The following is a 19026-nucleotide window of genomic DNA, read 5'->3' on the forward strand; positions in this document are numbered from 1 at the left end:
CCCTTGCCCGCCCCCCTTCTCCCATTTCCAGGCTCCAAAGCATTCTCGCATATACTATTCATCTATACCGACCTTTACTCAAAAGCCTTTTCCGGAAACTTGCCTTCCCCTGAAAACGTGCCTGGCCCTGTGGTCCATTCTTGGGGAACCTATAGTACAGTTAGCTTGTTAATGAGAAAGGAACACTGTGTCCTGAAATGCCATCACATATCAGATCAGGTTGATGTTAGCATCTCTACCGTCCATGCAGCTGAGCCATTCGGACAACATGGGGCAGGAGGTTCCGGACAGTGTGGGTACTTTGGGGCACCTCCTACTCATGGCTCTGTGGGTAAGAGTAGGCCACCTGTGAGTCACCAGTTTCTGTGAGCACCTGTGCTGATAACATTGCATTTGCCTTGCGCCCCTGCAATGAGTTTAAATTTAAGGGCAGAGAGACTGATTAGACCAAACGTTGTAGCAGCCCGTGCAGATGACACAGTAAGTCACCACTGCCACCATCACCGACGTTATCATCACTTCTGTGTTTCGGTCTGTTCGGGCTGCTATAACAAAAATACCATAGGCTGAGTGACCTAAACAGCAGATATTTATTTCTCACAGTTCTGGGGGCTGGGAGTTATAGATCAAGGGGCTGGCAGACTCCATGTCTGGTGAGGGCTCTTCTCCTGGTTCACGGACAGCAGTCTTCTCACCGTGTCCCCACAGCTAGGAAAGGTGAGGGGGCTCCCTGGGGTCTCCTTTATAAGGCCACTAATGTCATCCATGAGGGCTCCACTCCCAGACTCAATCACTCCCCTAAGTTCCCACGTCCAAATACCATCCCAGTGGGCATTAGGTTTCCATGTATGAAATCTGGGGGACATAGAAATATTCAGTCTATGGGATTCACTGATAGCAGGTGCCACATTTATCAAAACTAGATGATTTCCATGGAAATCCAAAACACTTGAATTGAGGGGCATCTGGGTGGCTCAGTCAGTTAAGCAGTTTGACTCTTGATTTTGACTCAGGTCACGATCTCATGATTTCATGAGTTCGAGCCCCGCGTCAGGCTCTACGTACTGAGTGAGGAATCTGCTTGGGATTCTCCTTCTTTCCCCCTCTCTCAAAATAAATAAATGAACTTAAAAAAAAAAACACTTGAATGGAAGCCTAGTATGTTTTCTGTGTGAAATGCAGACAGAAGTACTGTGGCCTCCACTGTGCCCCAGAAAAGCCTAGATTGTGAAGTCGGTCTTGCTCATCTCTGGTTTTATGATGTCATGAAGTAAGAAACTCCAAAACCACCTGATGACAAGTAGCAATCCCCGGCATTATCTGTAGTGACATTGACATTGTGGAGTGTTCCATCTGGGTCTTTAAACTGTAAGAGTGCATCAACACCGGCCAATTGCCTTTAGGTCCTCCACACAGCAGCTCCAGTGGCTGGGCCGTGGGTGTTTAATCTATGTAAAATATCAACCTGTGGACGGGCATGATCACTGAGCTTGCTTGATTCAGAGGATCAGTTAGATCCTCCCAGTGAATTGTGAAACAACAGTTTGGCTGCATATAAGCCCCCAGGAGGAGCTGATTCCACACGGAGCCTGGTGATTGAGTCCAGGAGGGCAACCTACAGGACCTGAGTCTAATCCAAGGACCTCATACATTGCAGTGGATCCATTTTTTAAAGCTAAGGTTGTACACTTTTTCACAGTGGAAAAAAAAAACCCATAAGCAGCTCATTAAACAAAACCGTTATTGTAAAGCCTTCGCCAAACCCTACCAAAGGCCCATCTTGCCCAGCAAATGAAATGATAATGCACGCCAAGCACTTAGCATAGCAAGCGACCCAGTGAAAGTCTGATGGGAACATCCCTTCTCTTCCTGCTCTATCCACAGGGAAAATTAATTCTGGCTTGTGACAGCATTTCCCAAACCAGATGCTCACAAGCTTATGTAATTAGTCGCATACATGTTTGATTCATTACATCATGTTGTCGCTGCGATGGTTCCACGATATTGACGAAGCAGCATCGCGGACCAACAACGTTCTACTCTAGAGGTGGCAGCCCCAGTTAAAATCGGTTCATTCCACACTTAGGTGTCAGGGTCTATGCAAGGTCCATGTAAAGAATTATTCACGTAAACTGGTTTATGGTTTAAAAAAAGAAGAAGAAGAAGAAAGGAAGGAAGAGAAATTTAGATTGAAACATTGCCTGACACTCCATCAGAGTGGCGTCTCCCTTAGGCAACAGCAGCTGTCCCGGGCCACCTCTCAGGAAGAGGTCCACCCACGAGGCGTCTCCCATCCTCACCAGAGCTGCAGACAGGAAGCATGTGTTTGACTCAGACACCACCCCAAATGCAGTGCCACTCAAGAGCATTAACTCACCTGCAGGCCCCCCAATTACCTGAAATTACCATCCCCATTAAATTCCAGCCACTGCTATTAAGTATCATTAGGGCTAAATCGGTTCTCTGATCACATCCTGAAGGAGTAGATTTCCCGAATAAGCACCTCCCAATTAAGAGAGGACTCCTGTATCATAAAGCCTAAATGATATTCCCTCTATAGTCACTTAATTACCATATCTGCAAAGCCTCCACCAGACTGAGCACAAATTGTTTGCAAAGCAATGGGATGAATTCAGCAGACAGGCAGCGAGGGGCGTGTGCGCCCAGTTCTGGGTCTAGGTAACGAACTCTTCAACAAACAGGCTGAGCTCCACAGTCGTCCCACTGTTTTAAATCCTCTTTGCGGTAGATAACGTTTAGTCCTGAGGCATCCTTCATACGGCACTTTCTGAATCAGTGCAAAATATGAACTCAGCTACTGGGCTACTCAATCCATCTCATTGCTTGACGTGCATCTTAAATTGCTTTCTTCAAGCGGGGTAGTCTTTGGGTGCATCTGGCTCATTTCTACACATAGGCACAGTTCTTATATTTCTCTGGATTTATAGCACTTAGCGCAGTGTCTTGCATAGAGGAAGCACTCAACACTTTTTAGGAGTGATGAAATCATAAAGCTGAATTTGAGATTTTAAAACCTGCAGATTTAAGAAATGTAAAAGCTAAGTCCCTTTCTGGAGCGGTGTTATGCCGAGATGATCCTCAAAATGCCAAGAAGTAAAATGAACTTTCTGGCAAACATGCAGAAATCTTGTTATGAAATAGCTTATTATAATGCAGACTTAGATTTACACAAGTCTAATAATATCTCCCTAAACAGAATTACTAGTAAAAGCCTCATGTAATACCCCTGGCTTATAGCTCCTGGATATCCCACGGGCAAATCAAACTCCCGTTTCTATACCAGGTCACATTATTTTCCTTTCAAACCTGTGTCTCCTCTGTATTCTGGTCTCTGTTGATGGAGTCATCATTTCCCAGAGTCCCAATGCTAGAAACCTTAGTTCCCATCATTTCTTCACCTGCTTCTCTTCCTATTTCCTCCTACCTGCCCTCACCTTCCACTGCACCTATGCCCATGCGGGAACACGTTGGTCACTCGTTGCTTCCACTGCCACATCAGGAACTCCTTTCAAGTCCATCTGGTCTTTTCTATCCCACCACCACCGTCACAGTTTGGAACAGGATCATCCTCCCCCCAGACGGTTCCCAACAATCCTGCTTGCCTCCATCGTTCCGGTAACCAAGCCATCCTTCCCTCTACAGCCAGGATAATCTTCCTCAATGAAAACAAACAAAGCTACAACAGCCTGATTGCATTACTCTCCTGAACTTAAAAGGGAAAAAAAAAAAAAATCCAAAGCCTGCAAAATAAAAATGCACACTCCTTAATTTGTCATCAAAGCTCTTTACAGTCCTACCCAGACAGGCTCTGAGGTGTGTCTCATCCTGCCAAATGGCACGACAGCACATTCTCCCGACAAGGCACCCCCATCCTGTTTCTGGAGGTCTTGTCTCCGTATCACCTGTGCAGTGAGCAGACGCCTTTCCCACATCTTTTAATTCCAGGAGGAAACCTTTTGCAGAGATATGTTATAACACAATGTACCATTTCTCTTATTTATGCATATTTTTAATGGGACTTTTGTTGCCTTGTGTGGCTTTTTTCCTGATTGCTCATTCTTAGGCAATGGGAGAACTCTCCAGACCTGACCTTTGATGGCAGACAGGGCGTGCGTGTTACTCTTGGCCCCGCTTCCTGCTTACTCGCCTGCTTGTGAACTGGGCAAGTTCCCTTCTTGAATGTGTAGCAAGAGCTCGGGACTGGTATACACAGCTCCTAACCCAATCCCTCGTCCCCTGGGTTTTCTTGCCTTCTCTTTGTTTAAATCAGATGTATTGAGGTATAATTTATATCCATTACACACATTTTAAATATGAAGTTTGATGTATACTCTCATGAAACCCACAGCCTTGCTAAAATATACAACATTTCCAGCCCCAGAAACTTCCCTTGTGCCTCTTTGCATTCAATCCTTCCACGCTGCAACCCAGGCAACCACTGATCCACTTTGTGCCACTTTTGCTTCTTCTAGAATATTCTATAAATGAAGCCATATGAGGGGTGCCTGGGTGGCGCAGTCGGTTAAGCGTCCGACTTCAGCCAGGTCACAATCTCGCGGTCCGTGAGTTCGAGGCCCGCGTCAGGCTCTGGGCTGATGGCTCGGAGCCTGGAGCCTGTTTCCGATTCTGTGTCTCCCTCTCTCTCTGCCCCTCCCCCGTTCATGCTCTGTCTCTCTCTGTCCCAAAAATAAATAAAAACGTTGAAAAAAAATTTTAAATGAAGCCATATGGAATGTACCTGAATTTTGTACCGGACTTCCTTCACGCAATATAATGTTTTTGAAATTCATCCATGCCATTGTGTAGTTCATTCATTCCTGGCAGTTCATTCCTTTTGTTATAGAGTGGTATCTCAATGTATGGAGATACCACATTGTTTACCCATTCAGCTGTAAGTAAATATTGGGATGTTTCCAGTTTGAAGGGACTGGGAAATATTTATTTTCTAAAAAGAGAAAAAATAGGCCAGGAGTCTGTATTGTGTTTTTTTTTTTTTTAATTTTTTTTTAACATTTATTTATTTTTGAGACAGAGAGAGACAGAGCATGAACGGGGGAGGGTCAGAGAGAGGGAGACACAGAATCTGAAACAGGCTCCAGGCTCCGAGCTGTCAGCCCAGAGCCCGACGCGGGGCTCGAACTCACGGACCACGAGATGGTGACCTGAGCCGAAGTCGGACGCTTAACCGACCGAGACACCCAGGCGCCCCTGTATTGTGTTTTTAAATCAGATGAAAAAGCGCAGAAGTTTTACTTGATTTATTGTTTTTATTTTGTATCTCTAGTCTGAAAAATCTGATTTCCTAATGTCATTACCAACATTATGTCTTTATCCTAAAATCAATCAATCTATCTATCTATCTATCTGTATAATTGAATTAACAACACCAGTATTATTACTGAAAATAAAACTGTAAAATGCAGTTAAAAATTTTAATACTTCTTAGGGTATAACACCAATATTATTACTGAAAATAAAACCATAAACTGAATTTAAAAATTTTTAAATACTCACTCCTTAGGGTATATACTGAAAATAAAACTGCAAAATGCAGTTAAAAAATGTTAAATACTCACTCCTTAGGGTAGATCCCCATGGAAAGCATTTACAGTCAAACTTCTATGCTGCCATATGAAACCATTTTTTTTCTGTGTGATTATTTTTCTTATCCACTTGACATAGAGTTAGGATCATTTGGTTTTGTTTCATGTCCCGATTTGTTAAATTTTGTTTTACTTGTACTGTGTATTATTTAGTTACATAAAACATTTACTCGGTTCCAAAGTCAGATCTCTATGACGAGGCCTATTCATAAAGGTCTAGGGTCCAGTCTTGTTCCTACTTTTTTTCTATGTCATTCTATTGGTTCTTTTAAAAAATATAAGCCCCTGTGAACTTCTGTTGGTATTTCTCTTCCTTTCTTACACGAAATCCTAACTGCACTCTTCCTCATCCTGATGCTATATTCCGAAGCAGTCTGTCTTCCTCATTTCTTTTCATAACGGCTTCACTATATAGATGTGCTTCAATGCATTCAACCAGTCAACCCACTGATGGGCATCTGGATTGTTTCCTTCGCTATTACAAACCATGCTTCAGTCAGTGAAGAGTCTAGTGCAAACAGCATTTCCTACCTTGCAGTATGTTTGGAATTGCTGCCTAAAGGGGTAAATCCACAAGTCCTTTTTCTAGACTGTGCCAACTGTCCTTCTCCGGGTGTTGTGCTGTGTTCCCTCCAGCTGCGTACAAAATGGTGCTTCCCATGGCCTCCCCATCAGAGCCTATTGTCAAGCTTTGTGGTGTTGACCAGACCCGTGGCTGGGAAAGGGTAACTCAGTGTAACTGGAGCTTGCGTTTCAGCCCGTTGTCCTTTGAATTTAGAACCAAGTCATTTTCTTCCCTTGACACCTCCACACACATCTGCAGATATTTTCTCATTACCTAGAAGCTCCAACCTCTCTTTGGTGGTAGTAGCTTCCAGCCCCCTCCAGGACTCTTCGCTCCCTCGGCCAGCACCGCACCCTGGGGGAAAGTACACTGTGTGCTTCAAGTTCTTGCTCTCTTCCACGGTGGAACCAAGCTTGCCTCAAAACCAATTATCCTGGGGCGATAGTATCCTGGGATGGAAGCAGTTTGTAGGACAAGAGATGCTACTCTTTGCAACTCTTTCCAGAAATGTGTTTTTCAATAATTACAGATGTCATCACATCTTTGATTTTCCCTTCCTTGTTCAGAATATGCCGCTATAATGGACTCAACCATGGAAAGTGGTGTTTAGAGCAGGTGATCATATTCAACCATCTAACACTTCAGCCTTGGCCCTGGATTGGCGCTCTCTGAAGAACGTGAGCAGAGGCTCATCCTCCGTCAACCACGTTCACAAGGACACTTCAAGGTCACATTCTGCTTTCAGCCATAGCTCAGATGTGGAGGGACAAAAACAAACAAACAAAAAGATTAAAAAGGAGCCATTGTAAAATGCAGCCACATTTTAATGTCGTGGCGGCAGAATGAGAAAGAGTCATCGTGAATGAGAATTTTGCCAAAGCACTGCAGTGAAATAAAAGTCAACCTCTCCTGCCATCTCTTTCTGGGAAACTCTGTCCACGTGGCATGGATCTCCTCAGGAGGAGGACCGAGTCCTGGAAACTCAGGGAGCTCTCCAGGCACTGACAGGAATTGATCAGGCTGATTAGACCTCCAAGGACCTACCCACAATCCCTCCAATAGGCTGCCACCTTTGTTCATGCTCTGTCTCACACGGTCCTCTGGAGAGGTTTAGGCTCTGGGGCCAAAGCCCTCACCCTTTCCACAAACAGGCTTTGTAATATTTTAGTGTAATTGCACCAAGCATGTTGGGAAATAAAATAGCAGCCCACACCCAGTGGTCTACTTAAGATGTCAGCAAGAAAGGCAAAAATTCACTCCCCGGGTGGCAAAGAGCCATTCCAATGCTCAGAGACTGGGCTCACACATCTTCTAAGAACCAAACAGAAATATCCACAGAGTGCAACGGGGCAGTGCGGATTGTTCAATCCAAACGGACACACTGGTTTCGAGAGCTTGGGGGTCGAAACTCCTGGGTGCTTTGGTTGGAAAGAGTAAAAAAAGCAAAGGAGGGAACAAGGTCCACATTTAGACCCAGGTTGCCATGCAGAGAAATGCAGTCATAAAAACTCAGAATCAGACAGCGGGTTGGCAGCAAATGACTCTTTTCCCCATTAAGTAGTTTGTGGGCGGAGGCAGATCTCCAAATATTTTGTGGCAGTGCCACTGAGCAAAGAATGGTTTGTACCTCGATTAGTTAATACTAACAGTGACACATTCTCCTCCCTCCTTCCGTGGAGAAATACTTTCACTGAAATGATTTTTGGGTGGATGGGCTGAGGCTCTTTTTTTTTTTTTTTTTTTGGTAAAATTGTCTGGTATGATGAGCTAAACTAAGAAGTACCCACGAACGTGGTAATACTGAACAGCCACGTTCTCATTGAGTTGAGGTTTGGCACAAGCCAGCAGGACATTTATGACCCCGGCAGCCATCACCAACCCCCAGAAGCTGTTATCAATGCCAACAATTTGCCTTAACTAGGACATTCCGATAGTGGCTTTTCATAGCGGTGAAGTGGTAACCCCTGTGGTCAGCTCTATTTGGTGTTACAAGTTATACAAGATAAATACCAGAGGAGCCAGTTAAAATTCCAGCCATGTGGGCCAATGATACGTGTACCAAAGGATCTCACTGTCGTCAGCACGGGCGGTTAAGAATTACATCACACTGGTATATGCTCAATGACATTTTAATGTATATAGGATACCTTGACTTTTGTAACCCAAAGAATTACATCACACTGTGATGAGCGTAGTGACCTCAAACCTTTCAGGTAAGAAAAGGGGCTTCGTGTGGCGTGACGCCAATGTGGAGAGACAGTAAAACAGAACCTTTCAAACCTTAACATGGGTGCCAATTACTTGGGGATCTTGTTAAAATTCAAATTCTGGTGCAGTCTGGAGCAGAAATGGAGATTCTTCATTTCTAACAAGCTCCCGGGGCACAGCACTATGTTAGGGGATAGCTGGTCCATTGGGACACCCTTTCAGGAGGAAGACTAAAAAATATCAACATAGAACTCGATGACATTAATTATTGTTCTCCATTCAAAGTGGTCACAGGAACCTGCATTCCAAAATTGGAGCCATGGCTCAAAATCATCTTTGACATTGTTCTTTAGAGTTGCTTTAGAGACAATTGTGTAACGTATTCTAAAATCAGTTCTAGTATTTTGAAGTTAACCTTTGCTTTTCTTTTTTTTTTAAAATTCAAGTTAGTTACATGCAGTGTAGTCTTGGTTTCAGGAGTAGAACCCAGTGATTCATCACTTACATATAATACCCAGTGCTCATCCCAACAAGTGCCCTCCTTAATGCCCATCACCCATTTAGCCCATCCTCCTACCTACCGCCCCTCCAGCAGCCCTCAGTTTGTTCTCTGTAATTAAGAGTCTTTTATGGTTTCTCTCCTTCTCTGTTTTTATCTTATTTTTCCTTCCCTTCCCCTATGTTCATCTGTTGTGTTATATCCAAAATCTATAAAGAACTTATCAAACTTAACCTTTGCTTTTGACTGAGGATAACAATGCCCCATTGGCTCATTCAGTTCATCCATCAGTCTTGCCACCAAAAGATCCATGAATTCAAAAGATGGGCCCAAGTCGACAGGCAAGGAAACAGATTCCAAAGCTGTGTGGAGGACTGACAGCTGTCCTGAAGGGTCCTATAATTATTTGAAAACTAAGATCATATTTGTTTACTCAAAATTAGCCTGGGCCATTAGCTCTTCTTTGTAAAGCAGTAACAACTGCAACAGTAAACTTAGTGCTTAAATGTGTTAAAATTCACTTAGCCACTGGCAGTAAACATGTACCACACATATGCACGTACACACGTATTCACACAGCAAGATTCCCCATCATGTCTGGGCAGCATCTGGGAACTTTGCGGTGCAAGTTCAACGTAACACCAGTGAAATAATAATAATGATTATGGGAACGCCTGGGTGGCTCGGTCAGTTAAGCGTCCAACTTCAGCTCAGGTCATAATTTTGTGGTTTGTGAGTTCAAGCTCCCCATCGGGCTCTGTGTTGACAGCTCAGAGCCTGGAGCCTGCTTTGGATTCTGTGTCTCCCTCTCTCTCTGCCCTCCCCTATTGCACTCTGTCTGTCTCTGTCTTTCAATAACAAATAAACGTTAAAAAAATTTTTTTGATAATGATTGTACTTTATACTGAGTGTTCTATGTACGTTTACATGTTATGTTGGATTTAGTATGTGTCTGGCACAGTTGTAAGAGCCTTTTTACATATATGAACTCATGTGATGCTCACAAGAACTCGACGAGAGACTCATCCCTATGTTACCGTTGAGGGAACTGAAGTAGAAAGTCATGACGAAGAGGGTGGTCCCACCCAGCTAGTGAGAAATCAGGGCCCGTGCTCTCAATCACCCTGTCCTCCTGCCCTTGATGCTGTTGTCATTATGATTAGGCAAGCTCGACACAGAAGGGTGGAAGCCAATGTCCACCATGACTTACATAAAACATGGCATCTCTAATATCCGTGTCCTCCCTCCACAGCTGTCTGAGCATGGTGATCCCACCGCCGCAGTGAGCAGAGCCTGGCCGTGGCATGCAGGAATCCAGAAGGGAGCACGGAATTTTACTTAAAAGAGACATTCTGGGCGCCTGGGTGGCTCAGTCGGTTGAGCATCCAACTTTGGCTCAGGTCATGATCTCATGGTCCGTGGGTTCCAGCCCCACGTCGGGCTCTGTGCTGATGTCTCAGAGCCTGGAGCCTGTTTCAGATTCTGTGACTCCCTCTCTCTCTGACCCTCCCCCATTCATGCTCTGTCTCTCTCTGTCTCAAAAATAAATAAATGTTAAAAAAATTTAAAAAAAAATAAAAGAGATTCTGACACATTTGGGTCGACATTCTTTGAAAAGCCCTTGCTGTAAGGGCCATGTCATGTACCATTTATTTGTGTATCAACAAAGAATTGCTGCATAGAGTAGCTTAGAAAAGTTTATGAAACCTCTATATTGGAAATGGCCACAAAGTGTTAGGACCAGTTGCAGAGAAAGAAGTTTTAGTGGGTTCCTTAAATGACATGATCTGTACTGGAACTGCTAAGAGAAGCCAGGAGCTCTGACAGTGAGTGAAGAAAGATTTCAGGGTGCCTGGGTGGCTCAGTCGATTAAGCGTCCGACTCTTGATTTCTGCTCAGGTCACGATCTCACAGTTCGTGGGTTTGAGCCCTGCATGGAGTTCTGTGCTGACAGTGTGGAGCCTGCTTGGATTTCTCTCTCCCTCTCTCTCTCTATGCCCTCTGCCTGCTTGTGTGCTCTCTCTCTCTCTCTCAAAATGAATACGTGAACTTAAAAAAAAAAAAAAAGAAATATTTCAGATAGTCCTCTTAAAATAGATGCTCAGCCTGGCACCCTGGATATGGCTACCGGTGAGGTACCTACACATTTTGTTTCGTGGAAGGAATGATGGGCCTGATATTGTCAGAGATTTCTTTTGGAAGAAAAGACGATGTTTGGTAAGTGTGGATCAATTTATCTTGATGTGCAAGAGGAACGTTTCATAGAATGTTGCCTATGTAGATCAAAAAATTATAATAGCAGGGCGCCTGGGTGGCTCAGTCGGTTAAGCGTCCAACTTGGGCTCAGGTCATGATCTCGCGGTTTGTGAGTTCGAGCCCCGCGTCGGGCTCTGTGCTGACGGCTCGGAGCCTGGAGCCTGCTTCGGATGCTGTGTCTCTCTATCTCTCGGGCCCTCCCCTGCTCATGCTCTGTGTCTCTCTGTCTCTCAATAATAAATAAATGTTAAAAAAAATTTTATATATAAAAAATTATAATAGCAAATACTTAGATGGTACATTCCGTGTATGTGTATTACTATGTTAATCTTCCTCCTGACCCTATGTCATAGGTACTATCATTATTCCCATTTTTCAAATGTGTAAACTGGGGAAAAGAGGTTGTGTGATTTGACCCAGGGGTGGTGTGGCAAGTAAGCAGTGGGGACAGAACTGAGGTCTAAGCAATCTGTCTCCAGCGCCCCCTGCCCCGCGTTCCTGAGCACTGGCCACACTGACTCCCCATAAAAAAAGTTCCCCTCCTCATCTGGCCCCAAGGGGCCTTTGCACAGCTTTCCCCTCTCTTCCTGCGGCACAAATGTTCTTCCTCTTGACCTCCAAGGAGTGCCTCTTTGCACTCCTTTAGGGTTCAGTGTTGCCAGATAAAATGTGGAATAAAAGAGCTCATGGGACGTACTTACACTAAACTATTATTGGTTGTTTCCCTGAAATTCAAATTCCATTGTGAGTTGTTTGCGAAGAATGTCACTCAAAGAGGCAGTGGCATTGTCCATGAGGTTTAGCACTCTATTTGCAAAGCCTAGAACAGTGCCCATGAGTGACACACAAGTGATAACGATGCGTGGGAAGAATGAACGAATGTGTGTTACCTGCTGTAAGGACCTCTGTCTTGGTGTGTGAGGGATCCTTTGTTTCCTCCAGTGAACACAGAAAAGTTGACCAGAAGATATACCATAAGGCATTGCCTTTTCCATGCTTTATGTGAATACCTTTGGAACCAAGCACCCTGTCCTAATTTTTTTTTACATTTTTTTTAACGTTTATTTATTTTTGAGACAGAGAGAGACAGAACATGAATGGGGGAGGGTCAGAGAGAGAGAGGGAGACACAGAATCTGAAACAGGCTCCAGGCTCTGAGCTGTCAGCACAGAGCCCGAAGCAGGGCTTGAACTCACGAACTGCAAGATCATGACCTGAGCCGAAGTTGGACGCTTAACCGACTGAGCCACCCAGGCGCCCCATAATTTTTTAATCCAAAGGTAATGACTTCCTATTGCTTAATGGTTTTTCATATTGTAAAATTTTTTAAAGAAATCAGCTGGTTTCCTTGCAGCCAAATGGCAATTAAGTGCATGTCTCTGAAAATAAAGAACATCATTTGCCCAGCATACCAGACAGATGCCGTCAAACACCTAAACACGTCACTCTGTGACTCGCTCTGGAAGGTGCCATGATGAACTCAGTGACAGTCAGTCTCTCAGTGACTGCCCATTTTTATAGAGAAGCCCTCAGTTTGGGTAAAGAAAATAGTAAACAACTATCTCACGAACTCCTTTTTTGAAGACTGACTTTTAGAGCAGTGTCTTAGGTTTACAAGAAAATCGAGACGAAGGTCTGATTTCTCACAAACCTCTGTCCCCACATGTGCGTAGCTTTCCTCAAGATCAACATCACTCACTAAAATGTACATTTACACCATGGATAAATCTACACTGACACGTCATAAAGTTACAATGTGGCTACATACTCCACATACTCCCCTTCCAAGCTCTTATTTCCTAACCTCCTTTTTTATAATCCAACCTTGAAGTGTTGGAAAAACATGCACTTATCAACCGAGGCTTTTTTTTCACCCAAGACCACTCTCACGGTGAAAAAAAAAAATCAATAATATATAGCCACTTTATTTTCCCACAAATCCCTCTTCTCTCCCGGTATCTTATCAACTTTCCACAAACTTGATGAACATTTTCCATTAAAAACTTTTAAAGTGAGAAAAATTGACGATGGCTACTTTAAATGAGAATCCTAGTGTCAAAACCACTGATTCTTTATCAGAAAACCCTAAAATGTAATCCAATGCAAAACAAACTGATTTTAATATTTCATACTGAAAACAGTGCACTTCCTCATAAGATGCTACTTTTAAAAATAGGCATGAGGGAAAGGCGATTTACTCTGAGGCCCAATAGGTCACTTCTTATTTTGAGTTGGGGATAGTTTGTGGAACGAATCAGGGGAAACAGAACCCCCGTCTGAAAAATAATCTGAACCCGTGTCCCCAAGTCACTGCTTTACACATTTGGCAATTTTATTTTAAGATATGATCATATCTAAATCTTTGTGCAAACTTCCACCTTTCCGTGAATGGCTATTTTTTCTGAAACCATTGATTAAGGGCGAGCCCCTGTCAGGAAAAGCAACCTCCCTCTCAGAGACGGGCAGCATATAAATCCACGTGGAGAGTGTGATGTGATGCATGGGGTTTCATTACATCAACTTTACAGTATAATAGCCTTCCCATGTATTGGCTTTGCCATGTAATAGCTCGGTAGCTACCGGCACATTCCTTAACCTCTCTGAACTGTTTCCTCCTCTCTGAAATGTCCATAAAAATAACTATCTCATTGAGCTGTCATGCAGATTAAATGAGATAATGTACAGAAAGCGCTTGTTATAGAATAGACGCTTAATAAATGTTAGCTTCGGGGCGCCTGGGTGGCGCAGTCGGTTAAGCGTCCGACTTCAGCCAGGTCACGATCTCGCGGTCTGTGAGTTCGAGCCCCGCGTCGGGCTCTGGGCTGATGGCTCAGAGCCTGGAGCCTGTTTCCGATTCTGTGTCTCCCTCTCTCTCTGCCCCTCCCCCGTTCATGCTCTGTCTCTCTCTGTCCCCAAAATAAATAAACGTTGAAAAAAAAAAAAAATTAAAAAAAAAAATAAATAAATAAATAAATAAATGTTAGCTTCACCCGTATACTCCGGCTTCTATATTACTGTGTGATGTGATTAGTGAGCTATATAATACCACATGCGTAAACAGGACTGGTCTGTCCAGTTCTTACCCACAGATTTCAATTCATGTCCAAAATTAGCACTAATACACACAGATGCACCGAGAATAAAGTAACCGACGCGCATATCCAGAGGTCTCGCACGCGATGCTTTAAAAGCTTTACATTTTTACCTGCAACCTTCCTCTGGCTGCTGCAAACTAAAACATCATCACTAATACCACAACACTGTTTAAGGGGGTGATTTTTCAGGTCAGAGCCCTGTAAATGCCATGGATCAAAATGGATTTTCCAGTCTCTCTGAATGCTGTCTTCGTCAATCTCCCTCTCCCACTAGGCACCGTTTGGGGGTCTCACCATGCCCTTCTCTCCCTGCACCCCTCCCCTTCGCTCCACAGTCTACCTGGACTGTGGCTGGCAAAGTCCTGGGAATTTCGCTCTACCAGAGCATCCCAGGAAACACGTCACTAGAGAGCTCCTGCTACAAGCCCAAGCAGACGAACATCTGTTTATAGCCGTTATCTGTTCATTACATCAAGATCGTAACGTCATGTGTTTAGGTAACGAAGATACTCATCACTTGGCAATTGCACCGCATTTGTTATTCAGGTTCTCAAAGCTCTGAAAGACAGCAGATGTCTACGATTCCCCAATGAGAGATGATGAGAGATAGAAACTATATAAAAGACATGGAAATCACTTCCTTTGGCCCACATGACACTTGCAGCAGCCTAGAGCAAAGAGCACCAGAGTTGGAGTCTATAGGCTCAGATGGTACGTTCTGGAACCTCAGATGTGTCGCCTGTAAGATGGGATCACAGAGACTCCCAGTGTTATTACCGAGAATCAAATAGGGCAAATAGGTTGTTGACTCGATAAAGTGCTATGCATGTCAGTTACTGAGGTTGTCTTTGCTTAGCTAGTAAGACGTGCGTGTAAATTATTTCCAGGGATTCTCAGTTTCTATACCTCCAATGCCATGGCTACTCCTGACTTTTATCTGTAACCTTCCTCTGGAGGGTGGCAAACTAAAACATCATCCCTAATACGGCAACCGTGTTTAAGGAGGTGACTTTTCAGATCAGAGCACTGAGGCCCATGTCAATGCCACATGAATCCAAGTCACGTGTGTTGATTCACAGACTAACATTCTATCATTTTAAATGCTGCATTTATAAAATTCAAGTAAGAATTTTGCTATTCTATACTATATTTTTTCTATAGGGAATATGCTGTTGTTGTTCAATAAATAGCGTTATTGGTTTTGACTCTATAAAGAGATCCTAGACTTCGTGACTGAACAAATTTATCATCGATAATTAAACCAGAAATGTGGCTGTTGAATCCTTCATGCTCTTCACCTTTATAATAAAATAGAAAAAATCTTCGAGAGGGAGAGAGAGAGAGAGAGAGCAGGGGAGGGACAAAGAGACAGAGGGAGAGACAGAATCCCAAGCAGGCTCCATGCCATCAGCATAGAGCCCGACACAGGGCTCAAACCCATGAACCGTGAGATCATGACCTGAGCTGAGATGAAGAGTAACTAGGATGCTTAACCTACTGAGCCATCCATGCGCCCCTTTACCTGACATATTAAGGTACCATTAGTAGTTTGAAGGGTGAAAGATGAGATGCAGAACATATTTGGAATTAAAGCAACTCCTGTCATTGTCTGCCTGAAATATCTCCATGTGCACATGACACCTTAGGCACAGGGGATATTTTCAAAAAATGGAATAGTGCCGGGGCACCTGGGTGGCTCAGTCGGTTGAGCATCTGACTTGGGTTCAGGTCACAATCTCATGGCTTGTGGGTTCAAGCCCCGTGTCGGACTCCGTGCTGACAGCTCAGAGCCTGGAGCCTGCTTTGGATTCTGTGTCTCCCTCTCTCTCTGCCCCTCCCCTGCTTGCACTCTGTCTGTCTCTCTCTCTCCCAAAAAATAAATAAACTTAAACAAATCTTTGAAAAAAGGTGATACTGTAAAGATGGGCATTGGAACACGGAAACAGAACAGGTGATCATTAGAAGGACTGACACTTTTATTAAATAGAATTGTCTCAACTTTAGAAACTGTTTTTTTTATTAATCTTTTCTTCTTTTAAGTATATTTTTATTTATTTTGAGAGAGAGACAGAGAACAAACATTCTTAAAACTTAACTCCACACCAAGTTAATAAGAAGAAAGAACAACATAGAGCCAATCTTTCAAAATTCATGTTATTAAAGACACAGATAGGGATACCTCTTTGTATATTCAGATTTTGTTTTGAAACGCCAAATGTGATGGTTTTGCAACATATTTCCTGGTGCCAAAACTTCCCACTCAGGGCAGACGGAGGAGGAGCTAACTCAGGAGCTACAAGAAGCAGCTTGAGGGTGAGTCAAACTGTGGAATTCACCACGTGCATGGAATTGTAAAAGCCTGAACATCATACCATTCCTATTTTCCAGATGAGAAAACTGAGCCTGGGGGCACAGTGGTTAAAGCCAGAACCCCAGTCTGACTACTTCAAAGCTGATACCCATGTTTCTTTTGTTTGCTTTTATTTAACAAACACTCGATTTAGTGTTACTGTGCCCCTGGCTCTGTTGCACGCGACTTTGTGCGCATTAACTCATTCAGTTAAGTCTCTCTAAAAGTCTATGAAGTGGGTACTATTATCACCTTGTACTGTTGAGGGAACTTAGGCCAGAGAGCCTCACAAATTGTCTCGGGTTGCCTAGCTGGTAGATGGTTCAGGAGGGTGGGGGGTAAACCCAAGCAAGCTCTGCAGGGAGGAGTGGGAGGGTCGAAGCTCCTACAATTTAATGTTTAAGAAAACTTAGGCAAAATTATAAACACAAACGTGGGTTTGCATGGGGAAAAATCATAATGAACTATTTGAGGTCAGAGATTCGGGGCCTTTCTGATGAATTGTCAAAGTCAATTTGCAGAAATGTTTCCTATCTCAGCCTCGCTTCCCACCTCAACTAGAACATTCCGTAGTCGCCTGCACTCTGGCACTCTCACTCCAGATTTTCTAAGGGTTCAGTTGGCTGGTGGAGGGTGGGGGAGGCCGGTCTGCGTGCTGCTCCCTACCCCCACCCCACCCCAAGGGTTCCCTCTACATTTTAACTCAGCAGCTATGCACGTTCGGTTCACGCTTCGACTTTCCCTATTCTGACTCAGTGATCCTGGCCACGACCAGGTCATTTGTTGTCAGACTTTGAGGCCACTGCGGCCGGGGTCATTTTCCTCTCTGGTTTCCCAGATCGGTGTTTTGTGATCGCAGGCTGTGACTCATGGGCAAAAACTGACAGAACTTGAGGGAGAGAGAGAAAGCCACAGTCCTAGGTGAAGATTTAATATCCCTCTCTCAGTAAATGATAGAACTAAACCAGACCAAACCGAACAAAAACAAAAACAAAAAAGTAAAAATCAGTATCAGGAAGTTTTAAATGACATTGTCAAACAGTTTGACGTATCTGACCTCAGTAATAAATACTAAACTTTAGAACAGACATTTTTTCAGTTATACATGAAACAGTCCCAAGAGATCAGTAAACTTCTGAGACTATATTGTCAGCTGAAGGTGAAACGAAGTTAAAAGCAATTGCACTAAGATATCTAGAAAAACTCCAAATATTTGGATATTTAACACACTGCCAAAAAACTTACAGATCAGAAAGAAGTCAAATAACAGAAAATATTTGAAGGACTTACTGCCCTCGGTTACCACAAAATAAATATATTTCCCATCACATGTGTAGCTGTGGAGAGAAAATAGAGGTTTTTAGCTTTCTTTTTTTTTTTTTTTTTTTACATCTATACCATAGCCTGTGAACAATTAACCCTTTAGTCACTGAGTTAGTAACTTCCAGCTAATGCACATCTCTTGGGATTTTAAAAGACTTAGCGGAAAGCATAAAGTCTCATATTTAGAAAAAACATAGAACATGCAAAATATAAAAATAGGAAGAGGAGATGAGGCCAGTTTCACATAGTAACTTCTGAACTGGCTTCTGTATCCACTCTATTTCTTACCATAGCGTTTAAGTAACCACTGTGAACCCAACTGCATTCACAGCTGAGAATTTAAAATCTGCATATGCAATCTGCCACTGTTGCACTCTCTTCTGCCGAAGCCAGGAGCTCACTCACATAATTGTCCCATTGCCCCACAGTGGGGTACCAAGGAGAGGTGGGCAGGAGGGTCTAACGGACGATGGCGGTGTCTCTGTCTGGGTTATCTGGCAAAGCCGGCTGCACTGGTAGCTCCTTTTGCCCAGTAGGAAGGGCTAAGCATAGTCTTAACTTCACATGGGCCTCCAGGTGCCAACAGCACTGGACAGCCGATATTCTCTGCACAGTCATATGATCCCTGTGAGCACTGGCATTTAAGCTCAGTCTGCTTTCCTTCCTATGCTTGTGAGTGGCTTTTTGGCATGATCTATAGGAAAAAAGAACAACAGGGAAAGAAGACAGAAAAAAGAAAAAAGAAAGAAAGAAAAAGAAAGAAAGAAAGAAAAAAAGAAAGAAAAGAGAAGAAAGAAAGAAAGAACGAAAGAAGACAGAACAAATCAGAAGAAAGAAAGAACGAAGAAAGAAAGAGATACAGAAAAGAACTAAATGCCACATAAGATCTACCCAGCCTACGCCCACATCACGCCCGCCCTACCCACACCTCCAGCTCAACCCACCGCACTCGCCCCCGACAGCACGACCTCCCTCCCCCGCACTCACTACCGTCCCTCCCTCCGCCCAACTCCCTCACTCACCTTCCTACTTAGGGAGGGAGGGAGGGAGGAAGGAAAGGAGAGGAATTGTATGTTTATACAATTGGGCTTATAATTTCTATCCAG

Source organism: Lynx canadensis, chromosome C2, assembly GCF_007474595.2.
Source record: "Lynx canadensis isolate LIC74 chromosome C2, mLynCan4.pri.v2, whole genome shotgun sequence".
NCBI classification, from domain to species: domain Eukaryota; kingdom Metazoa; phylum Chordata; class Mammalia; order Carnivora; family Felidae; genus Lynx; species Lynx canadensis.